The sequence below is a fragment of the Miscanthus floridulus genome, unplaced genomic scaffold (assembly GCF_019320115.1).
Source record: "Miscanthus floridulus cultivar M001 unplaced genomic scaffold, ASM1932011v1 fs_905_4, whole genome shotgun sequence".
Lineage (NCBI taxonomy): Eukaryota > Viridiplantae > Streptophyta > Magnoliopsida > Poales > Poaceae > Miscanthus > Miscanthus floridulus.
Genome location: NW_027097436.1, coordinates 23,587 through 50,819, shown reverse-complemented (window position 1 = coordinate 50,819; position 27,233 = coordinate 23,587). Strand labels below are relative to the sequence as shown.

Genomic DNA, 27,233 nt, shown 5'->3' with positions numbered 1-27,233 from the left:
GAGGAAAAAAATAGCGGCAGATAAAAAAATTTGAAAATGGACAGGAAAAAAAATTGAAACCCCATGGTCGCGTGTGACAACTTCAAATAGATTTCACGACAATAAATGATTTTTAATGAAAGCATCATCAACTACAAAGTATCGTTGATTTTGATGAACATTGATTTTGATCATTTTCTTTATCTGAGATAGTTTGGACAGTTCAAAAAAATTAAATTCTATTTGTGAACAATGTATAGTCGCACTTTCTTATAGTTATTTAAAAAATTTTATGAAATGCTTATGGACCTAAAATATGCTGACGTGTCAATTTGTAAAATTTTGTGACCAAATTTAAGTATTGTTACAATTATTTTTGGAATTATCATAAATAAACAAATGGTGACCAATGTATCTAGGCCAAAATAAACAAATTTGGCCCGTCACTTCCCAACCTGGGCTTGGGCTGCCAATTTGGCCCAGGTGGATCCCGTCGTCTGCTGCAGGGTGATAAAAGGCCGGCGATTGGAAATCCTTCCAACCTAATACTGGGCACCCAAACTCAAAATAAATATTGGTCGCTTGCAATTCAAATATAGGCGTCACCCCTCCTGAAAATCTGTTCGCAAAAAGGGATTCTTTTGGCTATCGTTGCTGAAGAAGATTTGAACTTTTGCTTGCCTGTAGCGCCACCCCAATCAGCCGCCGCCGTTCTTTATCCCCTCCCTCCTCGCCTCGGTACAGCAGTGAGGCAGCGACCCGGGGCGACAACGGTGCACTGAAAGGAGTCCATGCCTGGCCGAGCGCGGCCTTGCAGCCGAGCGTAGGTCGCTGTCCGAGCGCGGAGAGAGACCCACGGTGACCTGGCAGCCGAGCGCAGGTCGCGGGTGCGAGGCAGCAGGCAACGGTCCAGTCCTAGGCTTGCGGCGAGCCGCGACAGCACGGTAGCCGGCGGCCGGCGGCAGCAGGCTTGCACGACTGGTGTGGCGTGGCGCAAGCGCGTCGCGTTTTGAGGCTCAACGCCGCGGATCCGAGGCAGGAGGGGCTGGCCCGGTGCGCTATGCGCAACGCCGCGGGGCATGGCGGAGGCGTGGCCTGCTGGGCGATGCACAGCGCAGGGGCGACGGTTGGGCGCTGCTCGCTGGGCACCTGGGCTTAAGCGCGTGCGCACGAACACAGTACTCGGGACTTGCCCACTCACCAATTTGGGGAGCAATAATCAAGGTATATTATGCAACTCCTGTAATTAGCTCCTATATATTTCCGGTAAAAGGAACAGGAAAATTTTCACAACTTGATCTGATTTCTGACACAATACAGATGATTGATTGCGTTCCATGTAATTCAGATGAATGAACTAGTTACATATCTACATCTACATTTTATTAGAACTTTACAACTGTTTGCCCAATGGAAATATTATTCAAATAGGCAGACGCTCTTCCTTGGATGCTGGAAGGACCGTCCTAGCTGTAGAGGAGGTGGCGCAGTGTTCATCCTCGGAGGTCTGCCGGCATCAAGCACGACGAGCAGTGGGAAACCTCGGTGGCAGCTCCTGGCAAGTTGATATGTAAGACTCAGGCTCCCCTACTGTTTGATGAAATGCGTTGGGAAGTAACCTGGCACCTAATCCGTTGATATGCTAAGGACATCTAGTTTTTTGTGCTTGCATACTTTTAGGACATCTTAGTGAGATGGTGTCATTGCAGGGATCCTTGAATTGTCCCTGCTTCTAAGTTCTAACGTTCATCCCAGATTGACGAGCAGAGACCTTAAACGAACAAACACCTTGAAATGATACCAGATTGACGAGTAGAGAACTTTTGTCATGTATTCCTTATTTTACATAATTGATTGTTGATTTTTAAATGGTATGCTTAGATCTTGCTAGTGAGATGGTGTCCAGGAACTCTGCAGTTTTGTTTAATTTGGACGTTTGGTACAGAGGCTCTGATTGATGGTATAAGTGTATAACTCCACTTAGGAAAAAAAAACCTTCATAGCTAGAGAAATTAATATGTGCATTGCACCATTTAAGTAGTTTCAAAGTTGTTGGAATTCTGGGAGTCATATTTGTGCCTGTATGTAACTAAAGCATGCTTTGCATCTTTCTCAGCACGATAGTTTCTGAATAATTTTTTTTGCAGCACTGCAACCTTTTTCTTTTCCAGCTTTTCTAACAATGGTCACTGAATACACATTTCTATTGATTTTCAGGAGTTCTGTGACGTGTAATTAACTCTGAGCTTTGTGGTGATACTGCGTTGATCAAATTGTGACTTGTGGTTTGTATATCTTATTTCGTGAGCTACTGGATCTTTTTTGGTCTAGTTTGTACTGGCTGTAGTAGAAGCTTGCATTGTTTCTAACTACTGATGAACTATTGTACTGGCTGTAGTAGAAGATTGCATTGTTTCTAACTACTGATGACCTATTCTATAATGTAGAACTATCACTATTGTCCTAAGCATCTATGTTTCTTATATAAACAAGAATTGAACTTGCCTGATCATGTCGTGCAATCAATTTTAGCCTGTATGTTGCACAATTTAGTTGATCTTTTCTATGTGCGTCTATAAGTTGAATTTGCTAATCCATATGCTAATGTTAATGTTTTTATTCAACAGGAAGATGCAACTTAGTGGAGTTCTTGGAGTCATGACATGACCACAACTAAAGCCACTCATAAAAATGCCAAATAAGCTATGCCCAAGCATGGTCAGGAAGGCTGCAAGTGTTGTTGAGATGTTAGAAAATACTATAGTGCTGCAAGTTTTGAGATTTCATGATGTTCTCAGTGTACATACTATTTTGATGAATTGCATGTTTAATGAATGATTGTGTAATTTGGTTTTATGGCTTTATTCAAATGTTTTGTTGATGTCTATTGGGTTTATAATTAATTAATAGTGCTGCAATATTGTTATGTGGCACTAAACCAAAAGCGTTGTAAAAGTGGTTATTGACAATCACATTTTTTTGCAATATATCCTATAGCAACGTACATTCCGCTTAGCCATAGAGGCTGCACCTTATAGCAAACCGTAGTTTATGTGGCAATTGCCCATGTTGCTACCACTTCTTGGTGTTGCGACATAATCTTTGTTGTCACACTGGTTATGTGTAGCAATAGCGACCGCATCTTATAACAACCAAATGTTGGGCGTGTTTAATTGCACATGTTGTCACCACTTATTGGTGTTGCGACATAATCCTTGTTGCCACACTCGTTAAGTGTTGCAATACTGACTGCGCCTTATAGCAACCAAATCTTGAGCGTGGCAATTGAACATGTTGCCGCAACTTCTTGGTGTTGCGATATAGTCCTTGTTGCCACACGCGTTATGCGCGGCAATATATTATCTTGCAACACACGTTAGTTGCTAGTGCACCATTTGCTACGACATGGACAAGTTGCCATTGCAAGGTTCAGCAACGCCTAAGGCGTTGCATTAGTTGTTGTTGCCACACCTACAACTGTAGCAAAAGCTTATGTTGCAATGCTTAGGTGTTGCAGATCCAAAACTCATTTTGCAACGCTAAGCAGAAAAGCGTTGTCCAAAGCTTTGCCCACACAAGCGCCTACAACGCCTCCCAACGGAAAAAAAAATTGTTGCTATTTCTAGTCTATTGCAACACTTTCAGGCATTGAAACAGGGGTCAAAATTTAGTAGTGGTGTATGCATGCATCTAGTTGGACCAAGCCCAATGTACTTCTCTCTACCTATAAAACAAGCTCAAAGGTGAGTCTCCTTCACACAAAAATACCACCAGTGTGAATATCAAGAACAGAACGATCTTCTTGCTCTGCATACAGAACTCTGAAATGGCAGGAGCACCACCCTATGCTACTCACCCGCCACCACTTCTGCCACCAGGTTATGGCACGCCGCTGCAACCGCCGCCGCCACCACCGACAGGGTATGGCACGCCACCGCCCTCTCTCCCTCGCCCACGACGCACGTCACGGTCATCGTCATCGTCGTCCCGATCGTGGGCGTCATATGCCTCGGCTTCTAGCCGCCCTGCTGCTCGTCTTCTGTAGGAGGCGCCGGCGCCGGCGGTGCCCGGAGGTGGTGGAGGAGGCAAAGGTGGACGAGGTGGAGGACGTGGAGGTCGTTGTCACGGAGCACGTCCGAATCGTGGAGGGCGTCGTCGGTGAGGCCGGCGAGGTCGTCGAGGCGTACAAGCAGGCCGGAGACGCGTACAACAACGGCTGCGAAGGCGGCGGCGGCGTTGTGGCTGTGGAGGAGGCCCTGGCGGCGGGGGTCGTCGTCCAGGACGACGTTAAGGTGGAGGAGCACGTCGTCAGGTTCACCGAGGCGTCCAAGCGAGAGCGAGAGCGATCGTGATCGATCCTGTTTCGTCAATGCACGGCACGAATGGTTGTGACTCGGCGGTCAAGCGTGTGTGTGATGCTGCGTAGCTTCCTAGTTAATTCTGCTACTATTCCTTGTACGATTGAAAAGTTAATGTTGTGACAATTGTTGATTGAACTGTGCACTTGTAAAATAAATAAATAGGTGCACTAAAACAGGCGCAGGCTTGAAACTTCTGTTTTCTTTTTAAAGCTCAAGGGAAGGGCACTGGTCTTAGCATTGCAAGACCATAATAAACGTCAATACAGCGGAACATAACAGCTCACAGAACGTATATACTAACCGACTCACTGGCTTGGAAGAACACTTAACTACCAAAAATGGAATACCTTTGGTGGCTAATAATGATTTTCTTGAGGGGCGAAATTGAACCCTCAAGGAATATGTCAACTAGCCAGGTTCTTGATCATATCCTCTCTTCCTTCAGCATCCTTCTTGTTGATTAGAGGCTTCCACAGCTTTAGATGAATCAGAATCTTGTGCACAGCCACAGCTGGATTCTTCAATATATAGCTTGTTCTTGACAATCATCTCATTCCTTGTCTTCTAGAGTGCCATGATCATGATATACATACATATATTTATGCGTGATTATCAGATGTCACTATTGGAATTAATTAGCATCCGTAATAGCGTTTGCTATCCACAATCCACTACATAGACACCAATCCGCTACAAACCCGCTATCCGCTATTTATTACCTTGGTGTCATCGCATAGCGCACTTGCACAAATGAAAACCACCGGTGCTGGCAATAGCGATGACATCACTAGTGTGTCTGATTACAAGCTCAAATGCGATAACTAAAACCACCGAGGCACAGGCGCATACCATGCACACCATCGATGGCATAAAGGGGGATTTGGGGATTGGTGTGGTATTATTCTAATTTCTAAACGAATGGCCTTTTATCATTATCATTGATCCCATTAGTATGCATGCTTAATTGAGTGAGAGATGGATTGGTAACATTCATGCTTTGGTCATGATAAAAAACTGAGTAGTAATAATGGACATGATGGTTTAGTAGTTATGAGTTAATTCGTGTTATGCATGATGATGATGATGACGACAACGACGACGACGTTATGATCGATTTAAGTTACACCAGCTTAAGTCTAATTCATGTTAGTTATGCTTATTGATAGGGTAACTATATGAACTTGATATGGTCATGATGAACTTTTATTTTTAAGTCTGATTACTTGCATAATAGTTATTGTCGATATGTTGTTATTCCTATCCACACGTAACACAGGCTGACAAGGATAATGTTTATACATGCCGGCAAAAATCCAACCTAACTAACCCCATCCATGTTGCTTGCTCACTGTTGGTTGGATAACTAGCACATATAATTAAGACTAGCCACAATGTTGCGTTTCACCTAAAAGAGGAGAGAGTATCGAATCATCGAGTTGGACCATTATGCACATCGATGCTGAAACAAAAACACACCACCCGAGTCATCTTCTTTCCTCGATGTTGAATAAATAAAAAAGTAACTTTGTATACTACTACATTTTTTTTTGCTTATTAACTCTGCATTTATTGCTAGCATGTGTGCACAAACTAGCTTTAGAATGAACTTCTACTCCTGTCATAATAAATCCTTACAAAACAAACAAATAATATGCCCAGCCAAGGGCTGACCAGCAAATTTAATTGACCAAAGTATTGTCAAATCCACTACGCTATGACATGCAATGTACACTTCCATTAGTTTTATTTGCAGATTCTCTCTTCTTCCACTCCCATCGGTGCACATTTCACTGATTCAGCTAGCTGGATCATTGTTATAAACATTAGTGAACCTATCTCTACAAAATATACCTCTGTTTTGCTTTGTTGTGAAAAAGGTATAAGTTTATGACTATACTGTAAGGAAAATGGACCCTAGGCTCATTTAGTTTGGATTTTGGTGTTTGATGATCAATATGACCAAATTGGACTAATGCGTTTGCTAGTATTTATTTTATAGTTCAATAGGATGCAACACGGACTTGGACCAAGTTTGGAACATGAAGAAATTGATCAACATTCAAAAGAAGACATTGGAGGAGGTGTTGACAGCATGGAAGACAAGCAAGAAGTCCAAGACGCGAAGATATCGAAGCCCGATCAAAGCCACGTGAAGAAACATAAGCGAACGGTGGCTGAGTGGGCACCGCCCTAGGAGTGGTGGTGCCACCAGGGACGGACTGCTGCAGCTGGAAGAAGAGGGGGGCACCAGACAGAGCCGTGTGCACCACCCTGGTCACCGCCCTGGGGGTGGCGTTGCACCGCCCTATGAACAGTGTCCCAACGGTCGACTTGTCAGTGAGCAACGGCTAGTCCATGTGGCGGTTACCGCCTTGTCCGGTGCCTGGCACCGCCTTGTCCGGTGACCACGCAGAGAAGAGGATCTCGGCCACAATGGCTAGTTTTGACTTGGGGGCTATAAATACTTGCCCCAACCGGCCATTTGGAGGAAGTAGGAGCTGGGGGAAGATAGGAGGGTGTTGCTACACCTCATTTGTGCTCTCCACATGCATAGATCTTAAAGATCACTTGGTGATTAGCGTAGGTGCTTTGCGAAGTGCTTAGGTTAGTAGACCACGCTCATATGCGCTTGCTCTAGGCTTAGGTCTAGTTGCTAGTGAGGTTTGCATACCTCTAAACCCAAGGTGCTTGCGTGCACCGTGTTTGTACTCGACATGGCTTGTAGTCTTGAGAGACCACACCAACCGCATTTGTGGTGTGGCCGCCACCATGTACTGAAGAGAACAAGGCCCGTGACGTTTCGGTCGAAAGCTTGATAGTGAAGACGGCGGGGAACGGTCCGGGAGAGGCTTGCCGGAAGGCACACCGGAGACCCACTTGCGCGTGGGGAAGGCCCAGGGCTATCCACTAAGTTACCCGACCAGGAGCTTGACCCTTGCGAGGGATTCCTTGTGAGGGGCTCCAACGAGGACTAGGGAGAAGCTTGAGCGCTTCTCGACACCTCAATAAAAATACCAGAGTCATCGATGGGAGTTTGCATCTCTACCTCATCTTTACCTTCCACATTTACATTGCTACCTTGGTTGTGTGCTTCACTTCCCTAGCTTAGTTGATAGGCTAGTTGATAGGATTTGGAACCTAGGTAGCATAACTCTTTTGCGGTAGAGATAGCAACACACCTAGCAAAAACGTAGTTGCACATTTAGATAGATTACTTTCTTACATAGGTTTTGACTTGGTGGAATTAGAGGCCTTAGTTAGAACTAGAATTTTAAGTTGCCTAATTCATCCCTCCTCTTAGGCGTCATGGTCTCTTACAAGTGGTATCAGAGCCGGTTGGCTCAATTTGGACCTTTGGCTTCACCGCCATTGAGCCGACGCTATTTAGAGTGGTTGGGATGGATACATCTAGGCCTCTGCACTTTGATGGCACTAACTTCCCCTACTATAAAGCTAGAATGGTTTGTCATCTTGAGGCGGTAGATTTGAGTGTTTGGAGAGTCACTCGTGACGGGATGAAACCCATTAAGAATCCTAATAAACCCACAAAGAGTGAAGAAAAAGAAATCCATTTCAATGCTAGAGCTAAAAATTTCTTGTTTGAATCTTTTAGCATGGATGTGTTTAACCAAGTTTTCACTTTAAATACGTCACCTGAAATTTAGTTAAAATTACAAGAGCTCTATAGCGGCACAAGTAATATTCATAAGCAAAAACATTGCCTAGCTCAATAAAGTTATGATTCTTTTGAAATGAATGATGATGAGCTTGTTCATGATATGTATTCTCGTTTGAATCCAATTATCAATGAGCTCAATTCTATAGGATTAACAAAGCTAGGTGATGCAACCATCATGAGGAAGATCATCTCTATGCTACCACAAAAGAAATATGCAAGCATCATCACCATCCTTCACAACATGGAGGACTTGAGCACCATGACCCCAGCCATAGTCATTGGCCAGATAGTGGCATTTGAAATATCACGCAGGATGGGTCAAGAAAAAGCCTCTTCATCAAGCAAAGGCAAAGCTATCGCATGTAGTGAGAAAAAGAATATGAACGACAAGCAAGTTGAGACAAGCCCAAGCTCAAGCTCCTCAAGTGAAGAAGAAGAAGAAGAGGATGCTGATGATGAATCAAGTGATGATGATCAATCTTCCTCCTCCACCCCTGACCTTGATGAAGAATCAATCAAACTTATCAACAAGGCGGAGAAGATGATCCAAAGGCTTAATGTCAAGGGTGTTCCCATCCAAATTCAAGATTTCATATTCACCAATCAAAGAAATGAGCAATGAAAGAAAGGATGTTATGGATGGGGCGAGAAAGGGCACTTTGTTGAAGTTTGTCAACACAAGCCCACACCTAAGACAAAGAAGAAGGCATGCAAGGACAAAGCCCTTACATTAATAAGGTCATGTGATGATTCTTCAAGTGAAGAAGAAGACCATCACAAGAGGCGAGGCCACAAGCACTCATAGCTCTTCTCGTGTGTGCCTTATGGCATGAGGTAACGAAAGCTCATCCTCCAGTGAGAGTGATAGTGATGATAAAATGCCTTCTCTTAATGAACTTGTGCAAGAAAATCTTAAATATGCTAAGGCTTGCACTAGCCAACAAAAGAAGCTAAAAATGTTGCAAGGAAAGCTAGATTGTTCACAAGAAGCATATAAAACCTTGCTTGAACAATGTGAGATATTTGCTAATCTCAATATTGAACTATCTACTAAAATTGAGCAACTTGACTTGAGGCTAGTGCAACAACAAACGCATGCACAATCAATGATGAGCAACTTGTAAAAAAAAATGAAAAATTTAAAGAAAAGTTCGCTAGATCTGAATATGCTTTTAAAAGTTTGCTTGCTAAAATGGAAACCATGTGCAAACATTATGATGAGCTAACTAATAAAGTTGCTAATCTTAAAGCCATTGGTACAACCCTCACCAAGCCACCTAAAAAGAAAAGTTCAATCTTTGACATGACTAAAAAGGATGCCTCTACTTCTTGCAATGATTTATGCTTTGATTCACCCTTTTGTGACCAAGTTTGTTTTGAGAAAGTTGTTGTAGAAACATGCACTCAAGAAGTCGCATTGGAGAATGAGCAACTCAAGCAAGAAGTGGCTCGCCTCACCAATGATTTGATTCAAGTGCAAGGCAAGATGGAGCAAACCCAACTTCATCAAGATAGCACCATCAAGGGAGTGAAGAAGCTTGATAAAGGACAAACCATGGTTTGTTACGTGTGCCACAAGAAAGGTCACAAGTCCTATGAGTGCAAGGTGAAGAATGGGGGAGGATCTAAGAAGAAAAAGAAAAATAAAAAGCAAACAAGCAATCTCTCCAACACCTACACCAACAAAGTGGACAGGAAGGCCTCCACACCTTACCTCTTGAAGAAGAAAAAGAATGACAAGGTGGTGGCCATCAAGGTAAACAAGCAAGCCAACAAAGGGGCCAAACACATTTGGGTGCCAAAAGAGATCATTTCTAACATGAAGAGCATCAAGAAGGTTTGGGTCCCGAAGGGGAAGTGAGAAGTCGGATGCATGTCGGGGAATTTGGAGACTTGGTATAGTTTGGGTGCATTTCATGAGGTGTATCATGATGGTCAAAGTAATTTCCAAGTGGGTTAGTGAATACTATGGACCCAAATTCCCCTCCCCATGTTAGGTAACTAGATTTAATTTCTTGCAATTTCATTTAGCATCGAGTTCCTTTTCATGCCTAGGTTTTCATTTGCATGTTTAATCTTTTATCATGCATTCACTAGGTAAATCATATGGTAGGCTTGCTCGGTTTCACTTTTAACCCTTGGAGCAAACCTACATGGTCTAAATAGTTTAGGAGCATGGCACATAGCTTGTTTTACAATTGGTTATTTAATATGTGCCAAAGTCCAAATTGTAGATAATGTCCCCCGAATACCAGTTTTGAAAATGATTCTCACATTCATGTGATGTCATCTTTCAACTGGTATTTTGATTTTCAAAAATCAATGTGCATGTCTCCTACAAGTATTCTATGCTTGTATGCACAAATTTAGGGGGAGGTTATTCTACAAGTTGGATGATTTGAGACTAATATTCTTTTTGAAGATTATTATGTGTGTAGTAGTCTCATTGCAAGGAAAATGGAGTCCCTGGAGATAAGCATGATGCTTCAAAAATCCACCACCCATTGCAAGTGGTGTCAATCAAATTGATTTCTACATGTGGTATTTCTAAACCGATATCATTATGTTGATGTCACTTTGGTATTTACATACTTTCTCGATGTATTACATAGATTAAACTCCCTTGTGCATTAATTTGCCAATTATGCATGTACTTTTCCATCCACCATATGTGTGCAGGGGGAGCTTAGTCTATGTAATGTGAGAGTCAAGTTTTGTTATCTATTCCACTCCACATATAAAGGATCACAAAATTTGACCCTCCCTTGTGCTACTAATGTCTTCTTTTTTGTTGTTTGATTCCAAAGGGGGAGAATTTGTAGGACCAAAAGTAAGCCCGATCATAACAAATTACAAGTGGTAATGGTCCAAGAAAGGGAGAATAGTGGATTATGGAGTTAGGGAGAGGCTTAAATCCATAATGCCACATGGGGACATTTGCAAGGACAGGATAAGTTTCCACAGTTTTCACAAGTGGTATCTGTTTACACCAAAATTTGGGAGAAGAGCGTGGGAACTCGCAGGCTTTTAAGATTGTGCTAATCAAGAAATCGATTGAGTAGGGATTGATATCTGCTGGGTTGAATGCGACGCTAGGATCGGTTCTCTTCAAATGATGTCAGCAAATAACGATGATGAGATATGATTGACATCGAGAAGATACATATCGGACTCTACAAAAAGAGAAAGATTAGAGTCCAAGTTACCTTAAAATAGGAATGTTCTCTTCGTACCAAAAATTTTACTGAGTCGTACTCAAGTAGGATTCGTTTTTAGGCTCTGGGTATAATACCAAACCCCAGCTATTGTAAAAAACAACAACCAATCCAATATACAAGTCATTTACTTTTTTGGCTCTGACCACCCCTTAGGAGTAGGAGTAGAGTAGATCTTGGCGAGTTCTTCAGCAAGTACGACTGCATCGATCTGGTTGACCTCCACTGCTTGTTGTAAGTACCATCATGGCTTATACCTTTGTTCGTACGGCTGCATTGATCCGGTCGACCTCCACTGCGACTCTGGTATAAGTTAGTTACCGATTCTTGCCTAGTTCAAGTATGGTTGCATCGATCCGGTCGACCTCCACTGCATAAACTAGATCAAGGTCAAGTTATCGGCTCTACCTTAGAATGACAGTCTTTGGTAGATTCATTAAGTTACCGATATTGCTTATTGCTTTCATTATTTATCTAAATTATAACAATATCACTCTGCCCGATGGGGATTGATCAAGATCGGCCTTATATCCTGTTTAGCCCATCGTTTGTTAATCTAAAACTGATCTAATCTGTACATTAAACGATGAGTTACATTTTATCGGCTGTTTTACATCAATCTTGATCGTGCATAGCGTGTAGTTAGAGCATGTTGCGTCTTGAGTAGATTTATTGGCTAGTGAAAACCATTCCATGGCCTATTATCATAGCCTGTGTGATTCTGCCTCACACCCCACTGTTAGCACCGTGGAGTGGGGATCGTTATTCAAAAGATCTATTACTGATAAGGCATGACTTTAACTGTGCGCTATGCCTGAATCGACTGTTTTAGCCGATATTAAGTGCTTTCACGAATAGTTCACATTATGAGACCGTTGAAGTAGAGATATGTTGAAAGATGTGTTAGCCCCATGATCTTATTATTGTATTACGGCCTGCATGATTCTGCCTCATGCCCCACTGATATTAGTAATGAGTTAGGGTTGTTGAGTCTATTGTTATTTCTATGGCCTGCATGATTCTACCTCATGCCCCATTGGTCATAGCGATAGATGAGATCTAACATGTTCATTAGATTTATCTTTATTAAACAGTTAAATAGTGTTGAATTGTTTCTTTATATAAAAGGGGTTCGGTTGCTTATAATCATTGGCTCAGCATAAACCAATCATTATTAACATCTTATTGCCATTGATTAATATCTACTCAAATAACAACATTTATCTTGAATGATAACCGATTCTTCTTATACAACCCAATGAGCTTTAACCGATTTATTCTCATGAATATGCTGGAATCGACTATTTAGTCGATCTCCTTTCATATCGGCTCTCAAAGCCGCACATTTGGGACTGTCTAGCAACACCAATAAGTTCCGCCCTTAATTACTGATAAGCTTTCTCTCCTTGTCAATTACAGGGTCAAATTGACTGGCACGTCTCAGGAGGAGTGCACAGGATCGACCATCCCTACGTTGAAGCTAGATGGATCTATAGCTCCATCGAGCAGACCCTTTCGGCTTGCTGCATGTGTCCTCGGCACAGGACAAAAATTCTATGTCAACACATGTTTCTAGCACACCCGGTGGGACCCCACAATCATCATGGCGGTTCACAACAACAACGACATCCTTATGCTGCCTTATGAAGATCCACCTGATGGGGATAAGGGTATCATCAGTAAAGCTACATAAGAGTTTTAGAACAAATATTTGTTGTCCTACACCAAAACACGTGACAACACAATTGTTCAGAAATTTCTACTACCAAGAGTTCTATTACACGGGCAGATAGATACAACTGAAGATGAAGACAGGTGTTTCTTTAAGGAAGTTGTATACAAATATGTTCGTGATGCCATATAATGCCATAACAAAGCTTTCATGGACATATTCCACAACGCCATGAGAGAGGCGATTCATGAATTTCTAGTTGGTCAAGGCGGACCGACTTATTACAACATTCCAGATCCATCGACCCAAGGGACTAATCAAGTTGGTACCAGCCATCAAGAAGCAGCACCAGCTGGTAATGGTGATGTCTAGACAGTTCAGGGTTCATCTGAATAGGCTCAAGAAACTACTATGAATCAGATACAGTACAATCCTAGACCGTCAGTATAGCATGTGCAACAGCCGGTGGGGCAAAGTCAGAACCAGGTGATCAATTTTGGCATATCAGGCCACATACCATCGCCGGCTCAAAAAATAGCACCATCAATTCAAAGGATCCGTAGGGATATAGATCCTTATGTCTACAATCAGAGACTTCAAGCAGCAAGCCAGCAAAGGACCCAGCAGATCGAGATTCCACAAGGGTATCACTATGGCACGGATTATAACACCCTTCACATGATGCCAAATCTAGGATACCAAGGCATAAGGGATTTCAATCCACAGATGGGTCAGCAGGTGCAAAGAAATCCAAATCCGCAAGCTGATGAATTACTGCTGAGGGTGACTGAGATGATGAAGAATCAGTTCGGTCTGAAGCCAAAAGGGCTGACCTTTTTGTACAAACGCCCATATCCAGAATGGTATGATTTGGTCGCTCTTCCAACAAATTATAGGCTCTTAGAATTCGCTAAGTTCACTGGCAAAGACAGTACAAGCATGATAGAACATATCAGTCAATATCTTACACAATTGGGCGAAGCATTAGTTGAGAATGCCCATCGAGTTTGTTTCTTCTCTCTGTCCTTATCAGGGCCAACCTTCACTTGGTTTTCATCATTGCCAGTCAATTCCATTGCCAATTGGGCTGACCTGGAGAAGAAGTTTTATACATATTTTTACACTGGGTCTAGAGAAAAGAAGATCACCGATCTAACAACTATAAGACAGAAGATTAATGAATCAGACACTGAATTTCTTTAGAGGTTCCGAGAAACTAGGAACTTATGCTTCTCCTTAAACTTGGCCGATGATCAAATAGCTGCTTTAGATGTTCAAGGAATGCTGTCGATGTGGAAAGAAAAGCTGCTGGGACAAGAATTTGACAACTTGGGTCAATTGGCTCAACGAGTAGCAGCGCTCAAGAGCCAATTCCAGAGTATGCGCATAGATACCTGGTTCTAGAAGAGTACCACAATTGCCGAAGCTTATGATCCATACTCAGTCAATGATGGCTATGAAGATGAAGAAGAAGAGGTTGCTGCATCTGAATGGAATTGGGGTAAGAAGACAGTAATGGTGCCAAATCCTTAGGGAAGAGGAGTTGAGGAGAGCTATGACTTTGATGTCACCAAATCAAACAAGCTCTTTGATTTCTTACTTAAGAAAGGGCAGATTAAGTTGCCCGATGGTCATGTCATGTTGCCCCCTGATCAATTAAAGAATAAGAAGTTCTACAAATTCCATAATGCTACTTCTCATTCCACCAACGAATGCAGAATTTTCCGACAGCATATACAGAGGGCTATTCAGCAGGGGAGGCTCAAATTTGATACGCCTTGGAAAATGAAAGTTGACGATAATCCTTTCCTAGGAGATCTAAACATGGTTGATGCTGGGCTATTCAAAGGAAAAACTAAGGTCCTAACACCAACCAAATCAAAAGAAGCTGGAATAGTCGATCCCAAGATGCAAATATCGGCTGATGAGTATAGAGAGATTAGAACGCGTCGTGCCAAGCAAAAGAGCCGATACAAGCAGGGGAAGACATCAAAAGCAGAGACGATAAAGCCGTGCGATACATCTCGGATTCTGTTGAATAAGTGGTAGCGGTAGAAAGAAAAGGCTTATCAGCATTGGTTAAATGATCAAGCGTACCAGCATCAACTGAAAGAAGAGAGGTATGAAAGGAAACACGCCGAATTACATTGAAATTGTCCTTTCTTCAGACATTGCTGGAATGAAGGTTTGAAGTTGCCTACTAGACATGACTTTCTAGAATGTAGCAATCAATATCGGGAGTATAGGTAGTCTCAAACCAGCCATCGGTCTATCCATGCTCAAGATGCATATCATCATAATAACATGGATCAGCACTTAAAAAATAAAAGTGTTCATGATCAGCTTGGGAAAAGAGTTGTTGACCAGGACTGGGTTGATCATAAAGAGAAAAGCAATGAAAGAAAATATGTTTGGTAGGTGGGCCAATGGTGTCCAGGAGGTTTAACAAGAAGCCAGAAGAGAAGTGTGCAATGCCTAAGGAATAAAGAGATAGAACAGGCTTAGGCATCTGGTAAACCTCAAGTATGGCATACCAAGCAGACAACGGATAGAAAGCAACCATTGGCTAATATCCAAATGGCTTTTCTGTTGCCATCAAAATTTAGAGCTCCGACAGATCAAGAAGTTTATTCTAATTTCGATGAATCAAAGTATGAGGAGATAGTTGCCAAGTTAACGGTTGTACATCAAGCAATATTTAACAAATCAGTCAAACATTGGCACTTAAAAGCTTTATATATGAAAGGTCTTGTTGATGGGAAGCCGATGAGCAAGATATTGGCGGACGGAGGTGCTTCTGTCAATCTTATGCCTTACACTACTTTTCGTAGACTTGACAAAGGACCAGAAGATCTAATGGAGACTGACATGATGCTTAAAGACTTCAAAGGTAATACGTCTAAGACCCGAGGGGGGCAATAAATGTTGAACTAATAATCGGAAGCAAGACTCTGCTCACAACATTCTTCGTCATCGATGGAAAAGGGTCGTACAGTTTGCTCCTTGGTCGTGATTGGATTCATGCAAACTGCTGTATACCATCGACCATGCATCAGTGTTTGATTCAATGACATGGGGATGATGTCGAACTGGTTCGTGTTGATGAGTCCATGAGCATTGCAACAGTCGATCCAGTCTTTTGGGAACTAAGAGACTTCGAATGTTTTTCTGGCCAGTCATGAGAAGGTGGCTTCATTAAGATCAGCAATGAAAGCCAATAGCCGATGCAAGCGATCAGCTCTAAGAATTTATTTTAGTAGAAAAGTCACGGCTTCACATCGGCTGTTGGATTAAAGGAAAAATAAACATTGAGTCTTGGAGATGGATTTAGGCCGACGTATATGAATGCTGAGTCAAAGTGCAAACGCGATTCAGAGTTAATGGATTTCTCAAAGGAGTTCTGTTTCACTTAATAGGATGCTTGACCTAGATTGGTTAATTGTTTGACCTTTGATATGAAAAGTTCTATGGGGTGTTATCCTAACATTTGATCAACACTTGATAGCCGATTCATTCTTGGCTCTAATAGCTGGTACCAAGAGGGTATCGTCTCTAGTTCAAAAAATAAAAATCTTCAAAGACAATGAAAGCCGATACGATATGTATCACCTATAGAGCAAAAACAAAAAGCAAAAAAATAGTCATACACAAGGGCATTCAACTGAGGCGCATACATGAAAGAATAGGAGTCTTTGTTCATTAGATTACCCTAAGTACATACTAATCAAAGACCTTGTTCACCACATCCTGAGTGGATGTGATGTCTACTATGGCCTCCGCTGCCATGATGAATTCTTTGAGCAGGTCCTCATGCTCCTCAGGGTTGTCTCCCATTGGGAAATCAGTCTCCATGGCATGGAGCTCATACCCAGTTTGGACTTGTGCCGCGGTTAGCGCCATCGTCGCACCATGATGAACATCATGGAGGGCGACCTCCTAAACGTGGACCGGGACGTCTTAGAGACGAGTGTCAATAGGGGAACCCTAGGCATTGACAACGTCTATGGCTACATTCGCCGCCAGTTGGAGGGATTCCAACTGCACCGTTAGGGCTGACAGTCGTAGGAACAAAAGATTATCAAGATAAAGATAATGGAAATCAGAATGAGGCATTCTTGGAATTTATCTTACCCGCCACCATGGTGTTAGACTCGGCCAACCGCGCTCGAACGACGCTGGCCTCCTCCTTAGCCGCATGAAGGGTGGCCTGAGAGACCCCAAGGTGAATCTCTAGTTGGCTGTTCTCCTAAGTCGCCTTGGAATAACAATTCTGAGCCATCCTCCACTCATGAAGGTAGCGCTGAGCGTCGTCGCTATTGTAGGAGTCGGAAGAATCTGACGACGAGGCCGACACAGAAGATGCGGTGTCAGAAGGCCTGCCGACCCTAGGGAGAGGACAGAGACTGTCATTAACAACAAATCTATAGGCGAGTCAGAATAGTTCATCATCATAAATAGGAAATGTCAACCTCACCTCATGTGTCGGAGACACTGATTCATCGGCATATTCCCCTCTGGGATCTCCTCCGCCGCTCGCTTGCCACGGTTATCCTCATCGGCCATGGATTTGACTAGATCTACAAGAAGGGAAGGGAATCGCTATAGGGTTTTGGAAGGCGGAGAAGTGCAAAGGAACAGTTGTGGGTGGAGATGTGTTTGAGGCCGAAACCATCGGCTGGTATTTGAAGCCATGAAGAAAAGAGATGAACGCCTTGGGAAGTGCGGTAAACAATCATAATTAATAGAAGGCGAATCATCGCCTCACTAATGTCGAAGAGAATACGACATTGGGTGACTGAAGGCAGAAAATTGGAGGGTTCTCTTAATGAAAGCCGTGTTTTCAGACTCAATTGGATTGAGATCAGAAGTCTGGGATTGGCTGTTTTAAATCAGCTCTTTAGCCAAAACAAGAGATACAATGAGACAACAGGAAAGTATGGTTATCATCAGTTTTACACAAGATACATGTGTTAACCTATGGGTTATGAGTTCAAAACATCCTGGATAATTTTCAATATTTCTAGCCGGACAACATCAGCTTCTGCAATCTTTTGCTCGTATTCTTCGGCTGTTCCAGGAGTGTTCTCAAGACTACTACGGATGGCTCTGCTTCCTTTCACTTTGGCCAACAGTTCCTATTTCTTCTATTTGATGGCATTAGGTATTTGGGCCAGAGTAGACTTATGACGATTAATAGCAGCCTTCATTTTTTCTAGTTCTTTCTCAAGTTCAGCATGCCTAATTCCTAGTTGGGAAAGCTCTAGATTGGTCCTGAGGGAAGAATTTTTCAAATCATCAATCAGCCACATCAACTCTTTAGCCTCTTGCCTATTAGAGTTATCCTTGGCCATCAAAGCTTCACGATTGGACATATTCCTCTGAGTCTTTTTCACCTTCAGGGCTTGATCTTCAAAAGCAGACAAATATGATAAAACTCTGGAGAGGGCTAGAGATGGATCGCCCTTTATAGCCAAGAAGACTCTCTGCATTGAATCAGTATCTTAGACCAAATCGACAATGTTCTTCTCAAGCATTGGCAATATGTCTTAGCCGATTTCTAGTCTCCTCCGATAAAGCTTCGGTAGAGGAAGTAGCTGACGATTTGATCTCATCTTCATTAAGATATTCCTCAAGATCGAGAGAGTAGCTCTGGGCTAGGGGATCAAATGCCTATGTAGGGAAAACTTGATTTGGAGGATTAGATCACTTTATAATAGAATGAACAAAGCAAGATGAGGTACAACACCTTTTCTGTAGTAGCCTCTATTTGAAGGGAAGGAACGGCTGACAAAACACCAGTGATATCTGGTTGAGTCAGCTCAAAAATCTCAACATTGGCATCTGCAAAGATCGGAAGATTTTTAGTTCATGTTTGTTGTAGAGAGATAAATTGAACAAATAACTCCCTCACCATTAGTTGTTTGCCGGTCTGGGGAATCAACAGTCTGAGTGTTGGCGGTGGCAAAACCACCTTCAACATCAATAGGATCATTGAGTGGACTGTCAAGCTCCTAATCTTGCACATGTGTTTCGTTAGGAAGTATCTGGCGCAGCAGGAAATCAGATGAAGGGTAAAAGTCTGAATGAAAAGAAAATACCCCGGTAAGCATCGAAGTCAAAACTCACATTTTCTGCTGTTGTGGAAGTATTAGTTATTTCAACCGGGATTGGCTCCCTTCGTGGAACAACTGATGGGATTTCAGTTGGTGCTGAGTCAAACACCTAGGATGGCAGTTCCGCACCTAGAACAGGTTGGGATGCAATGCTCGATAGCTATGAAGGGACGAGGTTAGCAAGTAAATATCATTTTTTGAGAAGAAGATAAACTGTTTACCTGAGCAGCTAATGGTCTCGTTGTATGGAGTCTCTTCCTAGTAGTGGTTTTCTGGGTTGCCCCTTGGACCACCTTGTGCTTTGAAGATTGATATGTCACAATTATGGGGGCAGCAGGAGTTTTCATTAATTTCTTCAGTGAAGGTGCAACCGATCCCATTCTCGAAACCAGGCATGGTGGTTGGTAAGCTATAGGACGTCCCTTCCTATCCAAGTTTGGAGGATCAAATTCAACATCCTGAAAAGGTTGATTAAGACGGTTAACAGAGGAATTCACCAAGCAATTTTCTTGAAGAGAAATAGCAAATTACCTCTCCGTCAGAAGTAAATTTTCCATCCTGGGATATACACAAAGGATGGACTGATCCACAGAAAAGATGGGAGCACCATTCTTGCCACCAAGAGTCGAAAGGAGTAGAAGAAAGGCTGACTCTAATCCAATCATGCAAATAGAGGGAAGGGAGATCTGATCCCAGTTGAAAAACTCTACTAGCTTCCAGCACTTCACTGATATCTTCTTGAGGCCTTAGTATGTCCTTAAAGAATAGCTGCGGAGGCAATTGACCAAAACCAAACTGACGAGCCATAAAGGATGGGTTGTAAAACTCGTACGTTGGAAGATTGCCTAGAATAAAAGAGCCTATGGCCATTTTACCACGGCCATGACGAAACTTGACTAGAAGAACACAGGGCTTGATGAAAGAATTAAAGATTGCACCTGCTGCATTGTCTGAACAACCTGACTCAAACCAAAACTTGAATGGGAAAGCCAGCTCGTCATTCTCATCATCATATGGTAACCAAATCGGGAAGTCTACAGCAAATCCTTTGTAAAACTTCTTGAAGAGGTGGCCAATATCAAAATAAATTGTAATAGCCGATACGGCTTCACCATAGCTCATGCACTGCCGAGTTCTTCCTTCTTCACTTCTATATTCTTCATCAAAATTGGGAGAAGGGAAACTCAGGCTTTTGAGATTAGGCCTCACAAACTTATGCATATACAAGTTAAGCCACAGTTGTATTAGCCACCAGGGGCCGCTAACAGTATGCACTGGTTCACTCTTCAGTAATTGAGCAGCCACCTGGTACATTAGATGATAAGCTACCCCTAGCAGATATTTTCCAAGAGGGACATCCTTGCCTAATGCTAGGTGCTCCGCCATGAGTTTGTGATTATAGGTTGGACCACAAGATGACCCACATAAAATGAATTTTTCCAACCACATATTCAGAAAAGCCACGTATTCCCTTTCGCTGACAGTTGACCCATCTTCAACATGGTTCATAATGTAACCGGCCCATCCTGTGCAGTTTGCTATTTTGGCTAATTTCTTGGAGCCAGAACTCAAGTACTTGTAAGGCTGCATTGGTCCGGTTATTCTGAGGCCGGTCAACATGTAAACATCGGCTAGGGTAATAGTCATTGGGCCGTGACCAAAGATGAAAGCATTCAAGGCATTGGACCAGAAATAAGATGTAGCAATCAGAAGTGAGTCGTTCCTCTCCATCTCAGACAATGAAAGAGTCAAGAATTGATTCAGATCATAAAGTTCCTAATCTGCACCCTTTTTCTTGGACATCCTGCGGAACCAATTTCTCCATCCCTTAGGCATCTTTGGCCAATTTCTGAAGAGAGTTTTGGTATTCCAAGAAGACAAATCCACTGTAGAATGTTTGAAGGGGATTTGGTTGGTTTCTTGGCAAATGAAATCGGATGGGTCGGGATCACCCATAGGCCTAAGAAAATAGATGTTGGGGGAAACGACTGATGAAATCAAAATTGTTCCTCATTTCCTAAGAAATCGGACGAAATAAGTTCGAGGAGAAAAGAAATACAAAGTAGCGGCTGATAATTGGAGAATGGAAACTTGGAGACATACCTCAAGGACGTGGTCGATGGTCGTCATCATGGTCAAAAATTGGTTTAAATCTGGCGAGGATTGCTTGGATGATGGCTTGTTAGAACAGATGGTTTGCTAGGGTTTGGGGCCATGGCGATGACGGCGTCGGTTGTTAAAGTTGGCTTAAGGAAGAAGGAGAAAGCGTCGAGTAGGTTACAAAAGATACTGTTGGGATGTTATATAAAACTTGGGCCGAAAAATCAGGAGACGTGCGTATATCTTGGAATAGTACAGTTGTGTCATGGTGAACCGATGAACTGGAATTTTGGGATAAAATCGTTTTATCCCAAAATTGGGGGGCATGTGTTTACACCAAAATTTGGGAGAAGAGCGCGGGAACTTGCAGGCTTCCAAGATTGTGCTAATCAAGAAATCGATTGAGTAGGGATTGATATCTGCCAGGTTGAATGCGATGTTGGGATCGGTTCTCTCCAAATAACGTCAGCAGATAACAATGACGAGATATAATTGGCATCGAGAAGATACATATCGGACTCTACAAAAAGGGAAAGATTAGAGTCCAAGTTACCTTAAAATTGGAATGTTCTCTTTGTACCAAAAATTATACTAAGTCGTACTTGAGTAGGATTCATTTTTAGGCTCCGGGTATAAATACCAAACCCCGGCTATTGTAAAAAACAACAATCAATCTAATATACAAGTCATTTACCTTTTCGGCTCTGGCCACCCCTTAGGAGTAGGAGTAGAGTAGATCTCGGTGAGTTCTTCAGCAAGTACGGCTGCATCGATCTGGTCGACCTCCACTGCTTGTTGTAAGTACCGTCATGGCTTATACCTCTATTCGTACGGCTGCATCGATCCGATCGACCTCCACTGTGACTCTGGTATAAGTTAGTTATCGATTCTTGCCTAGTTTAAGTATGGCTACATCGATCCGGTCGACCCCCACTGTATGAACTAGATCAAGGTCAAGTTATTGGCTCTACCTTAGAATGACAGTCTTTGGTAGATTCATTAAGTTACTGATATTGCTTATTGCTTTCATTATTTATCTAAATTATAGCAATATCACTCTGCCCGATTGGGATTGATCAAGATCGGCCTTACATCATGTTTAGCCCATCGTTTGTTAATCTAAAACTAATCTAATCTATATATTAAACGATGAGTTACATTTTATCAGTTGTTTTACATCAATCTTGATCGTGCATAGCGTGCGGTTCGAGCATGTTGCGTCTTGAGTAGATTTATTGGCTAGTGAAAACCATTCTATGGCCCATTATCATGGCCTGCATGATTCTGCCTCACACCCCACTATTAGCACCGTGGAGTGGGGATTGTTATTCGGTAGATCTATTACTGATAAGGCATGACTTTAACTGTGCGCTATGCCTGAATCGGCTATTTTAGCCGATATCAAGTGCTTTCACAAATAGTTCGCATCACGAGACCATTGAAGTAGAGATATGTTGAAATATGTGTTAGCCCCATGCTCTTATTATTGTATTATGGCCTACATGATTCTACCTCATGCTCCACTGATATTAGTAATGAGTTAGGGTCATTGAGTCTATTATTTTTTCTATGGCCTGCTTGATTCTGCCTCATGCCCCACTGGTCATAGCGATAGATGAGATCTAACATGTTCATTAGATTTATCTTTATTAAATAGTTAAATGGTGTTGAATTGTTTCTTTATATAAAAGGGGTTCGGTTGCTTGTAATCATTGGCTTAGCATAAACCAACTATTGTTGATATCTTATTGCCATTGATTAATATCTGCTCAAATAATGACATTTATCTTGAATGATAACCGATTCTTCTTATACAACCCAATGAGCTTTAACCAATTTATTCTCATGAATATGCTGGAATCGACTATTTAGTTGATCTCCTTTCATATCGGCTCTCAGAGCCGCACATTCGGGATTATCTGGTAACACCAGTAAGTTTCGTCCTTAATTACTTATAAGCTTTCTCTTCTTGTCAATTACAGGGTCAAATTGACTAGTACGTCTCGGGAGGAGTGCGAAGGATCGACCATCCCTACGCTGAAGCTAGGTAGATCTATAGCTCCATCGAGCAGACCCTTCTAGCTTGCTGCGTGTGTCCTTGGCACAGGACGAAAATTCTATGTCGACAGTATCTTTTTGCATCATATAAACTTGCCTTTGTGTTGCATCCTAGCAAGTAGATAGTTTTTAAAATTTTGGCATCTATTATTATTTGCTTGCTTTGGTCGTGTGTCATCAATCACCAAAAAGGGGGAGATTGTAAGGGAAATGGACCCTAGGCCCATTTAGTTTGGATTTTGGTGTTTGATGATCAACATGACCAAATTGGACTAATGCATTTGCTAGTGTTTATTTTATAGTTCAATAGGATGCAACGCGGACTTGGACCAAGTTTGGAACATGAAGAAAATGATCAACACTCAAAAGAAGACATTGGAGGAGGTGTTGACAGCATGGAAGACAAACAAGAAGTCCAAGACGCGAAGATATCAAAGCCCGATCAAAGCCGCGTGAAGAAACAGAAGCAAACGGTGGCTGAGTGGGCACCGCCCTAGGGGTGGCCATGCCACCAGGGATGGGCTGTTACAGTTGGAAGAAGGGAGGGGCACCGGACAAAGCCGTGTGGACCGCCCTAGTCACCGCCATGGAGTGGCGGTGCCACCGCCCTAAAATTCCAGAGAGTAGCGAGTTGGGACTCGGTCACCGCCCTAGGGGTGGCGGTGCACCGCCCTATGAATAGTGTCCCAACGGTCGGCCTATCAGTGAGCAATAGCTAGTCCACATGGAGGTCACCGCCCTGTCCGGTGCCTGGCACCGCCTTGTCCGGTGACCACGCAGAGATGAGGATCTCGGCCACAATGGCTAGTTTGGACTTGGGGGCTATAAATACTTGCCCCAACCAGCCATTTGGAGGAAGTGGGAGCTAGGGGAAGATAGGAGGTTGTTGCTACACCTCATTTGTGCTCTCCACATGCATAGAGCTTAAAGATCACTTGGTGATTAGCGTAGGTGCTTTGCGAAGTGCTTAGGTTAGTTAGACCATGCTCATATGTGTTTGCTCTAGGCTTAGATCTAGTTGCTAATGAGGTTTGCATACCTCTAAACCCAAGGTGCTTGGGTGCACCGTGTTTGTACACGGCAAGGCTTGTAGTCTTGGGAGACCACACCAACTGCATTTGTGGTGTGGCCGCCACCGTGTACCAAAGGGAACAAGGCCCATGACGTTTTGGCTGGAAGCTTGATAGTGAAGACGGCGGGGAGCGGTCCATGAGAGGCTTTCCGGAAGGCACTCCGAAGACCCACTTGCGCGTGGGGAAGGCCCGGGGATATCTGCGGAGTTACCCGATTGGGAGGTTGGTCCTTGCATGGGATTCCTTGTGAGGGGCTCCAACGAGGACTATTGGGAAGGTTGAGCGCTTCTCGATACCTCGGTAAAAATATCGGAGTCATCAATGGGAGTTTGCATCTCTACCTCATCTTTACCTTTCGCATTTACGTTGCTACCTTGGTTGTGTGATTCACTTCCCTTGCTTAATTGATAGGCTATATGATAGGATTTGAAATCTAGGTTGCATAACTCTTTTGCGGTAGAGATAGCAGCACACCTAGCAAAACCATAGTTGCACATTTAGATAGATTACTTTCTTGCATAGGTTTTGACTAGGTGAAATTAGAGGCCTTAGTTAGAACTATAATTTTAAGTTGCCTAATTCATCCCCCTCTTAGGCATCACGGTCCCTTACATATACTATAATAAATTCAACTTCAGTGAAAGTGAAACATGCCAGAAAAAATAATATAACTTTCATATGCATTACCCAACGAGCTATAAGGGGCTGTTTGGATCTTCTCATTTTAGAGGAATTGGAATCTCCTTAATGGATTAGGCCATTTGGTTAGAAATTTGACATTCCACGACTTTCTAAAGTTCACATATAAGTCTATCTCAAATTCATAGGGTGTGAGATGTAAATCGATTCTATGGATCACCATGGTATGTTTCTACTCTTCAACTTATAATACGCTCTTCAACTCGCTTTCCTATAGTAGAAATATAACATATAAATATCTGACTTGTATAGATAACAATAATATACAAATATATTCCATATACAACCATATTAGCTTTATTAATCAATGCCTAAATTATAATTATAAGAATGAGTTTAATTCCAAGGATCAAAATGGGGCCTAATAGTTTTCCTATAGCTACTTACCACATATTTTAGGACAATAAATAAAAAGAATATAATGGAGATGGATAACAAACACGTAATATTTTTATTTAACTAAGGCCTGCAAATACATACTCACTAGTGCAGGACTGAGCATCAGTCCTAGTTGGGAAACCCCCTTTAGTCCTGGTTTCCTAACCAGGATTGCGAATCCGAGACTAAAGGCCCCCTTTAGTCACTAGTAGAGAAACGGGCTGTACTTCCGGTTCTCAACCCCCTTCAGTCCTGGTTTTGGAACCGAGAGCACGAATCCGAGACTAAAGGGCCCCTCCTTTAGTCCCGGTTTCACGCTCGGGACTAAAGGTCCACCTTTAGTCCCGGTTGGTAATACCAACTGGGGCTAAAGACGCCTCCCGGCCTAGCCACATGGGCCGGCCCTTTAGTCCCGGTTGGTATAACCAACCGGAACTAAAGGTTTTATTTTTTTTATTTTTTTTGTTTCTATTTTCAATTGATGATTCGTTTTGGTTTTCGAATAGGTTTTCGAATACGCATTCTATGCTGCTAATAATATACGTATTCTACATGTTTATAATGTTCGAACATTTTGTACCAACTAAAGTATGAAACTAACGTATATATTACATGCATATACATATATCGTTATTTTATGTACATATAATATGTATATATATATTACAAATAAAGCTTGCATTGTATATTCTATCATATCCTTGGGATAACAAATTCACTTCATCTGGTTTGGCTTCCATGTTTCGTTCACATCATTGTAGAACTCGCCGGCGGGGTTTAAGACCTGGTCATTAAGAAATCCTGCTATGGTCTCTTGAATTGCTTTCAGTTGGTCACGTCGTATGACTTTTTCCTTCAACTATAGAGTCTTCAATAAAAGTTAAAGGAAAAGTATTAATATATATATATATATATATATATATATATATATATATATATATATATATATTGGTCACGTGATTACTTATATATATATGAGCAATAAAAGAAATTGTGAATATATGAATATATTTATATAATGTACTTTGAGGTTCTCTTCAGGAGTTTTTTTAGTACGCCATGATGAACTCCCAAACGTAGTATCCGCAGTAGTTGTTCCCGTATTCTTGCCTCAGAACCCACTTTTACGAGAAAAAAGATCCGGTAAATTGAAAGCATGCATGGTGTTAATTGAATTATATATATATAAATGTAGCTAGTACTTACTTTGTGTGCGATTACATCTAGTGGCGCTTTGCACTATTTCATGTGGTGTTCCTCAATGAAACTTTTCCAAACACTGCGCCCAATAAAATAAAAAATTATTTTAGCCTTTAATAATTGTTGTAGTTAAGAGATCGGGGTATATGTAGTTGCTAAAGAGACCAAATTATCCTTGGATAATATCTATCATGTCTTGGTACTCTGTTTGCTCTTTTCTTAACGAGTCTAAGATCCTCAACCGACTATTGGCCATATCGATGACCATCAATATCCAGTGATTGCTGCATATGTTTTTATACACAAATATGATTGACATTAACTAGAGTCAACATATGTATATATGGGAGATAGCTTAGCTAGTAAGCAAATAATTAAACAAATGTCCATATGATCAAGATTAATTATTTAACACTCACTTGAAGTTGTAGGGGAAGAGTATGTCCTTGTTTTGGTGGTTCACTAAGAACCTCATGAGATTTTTCTCGAGTTCAGCTTTCCATCCAGGCAGGAGATCAGGGTGTTTGAATATGACATTTGGATCAACGAAATCAACATCATTATCTTGTCTCTTTCTGAGTTCTGTCATCTCATATCTGCATATATAAAAATATAGTGTGAGGATATATAATTTATATATATATACATGTAGCTTTAGATATATAGATTTTAATAGTAGAAAATAATCACACTTATAGACAATAGC

General features: G+C 42.0%; 1 long non-coding RNA gene across 1 annotated transcript; it reads left to right on the top strand.

The window, feature by feature from the left end:
* Positions 1-650: 650 nt before the first annotated feature.
* LOC136533510 (uncharacterized) lies at positions 651-2,848 on the top strand. Its single transcript, XR_010778500.1, has 4 exons — positions 651-1,203; positions 1,411-1,549; positions 2,197-2,264; positions 2,607-2,848. It is a non-coding gene; the product is annotated as an uncharacterized lncRNA (long non-coding RNA).
* The last annotated feature ends 24,385 nt before the right edge of the window (positions 2,849-27,233 follow it).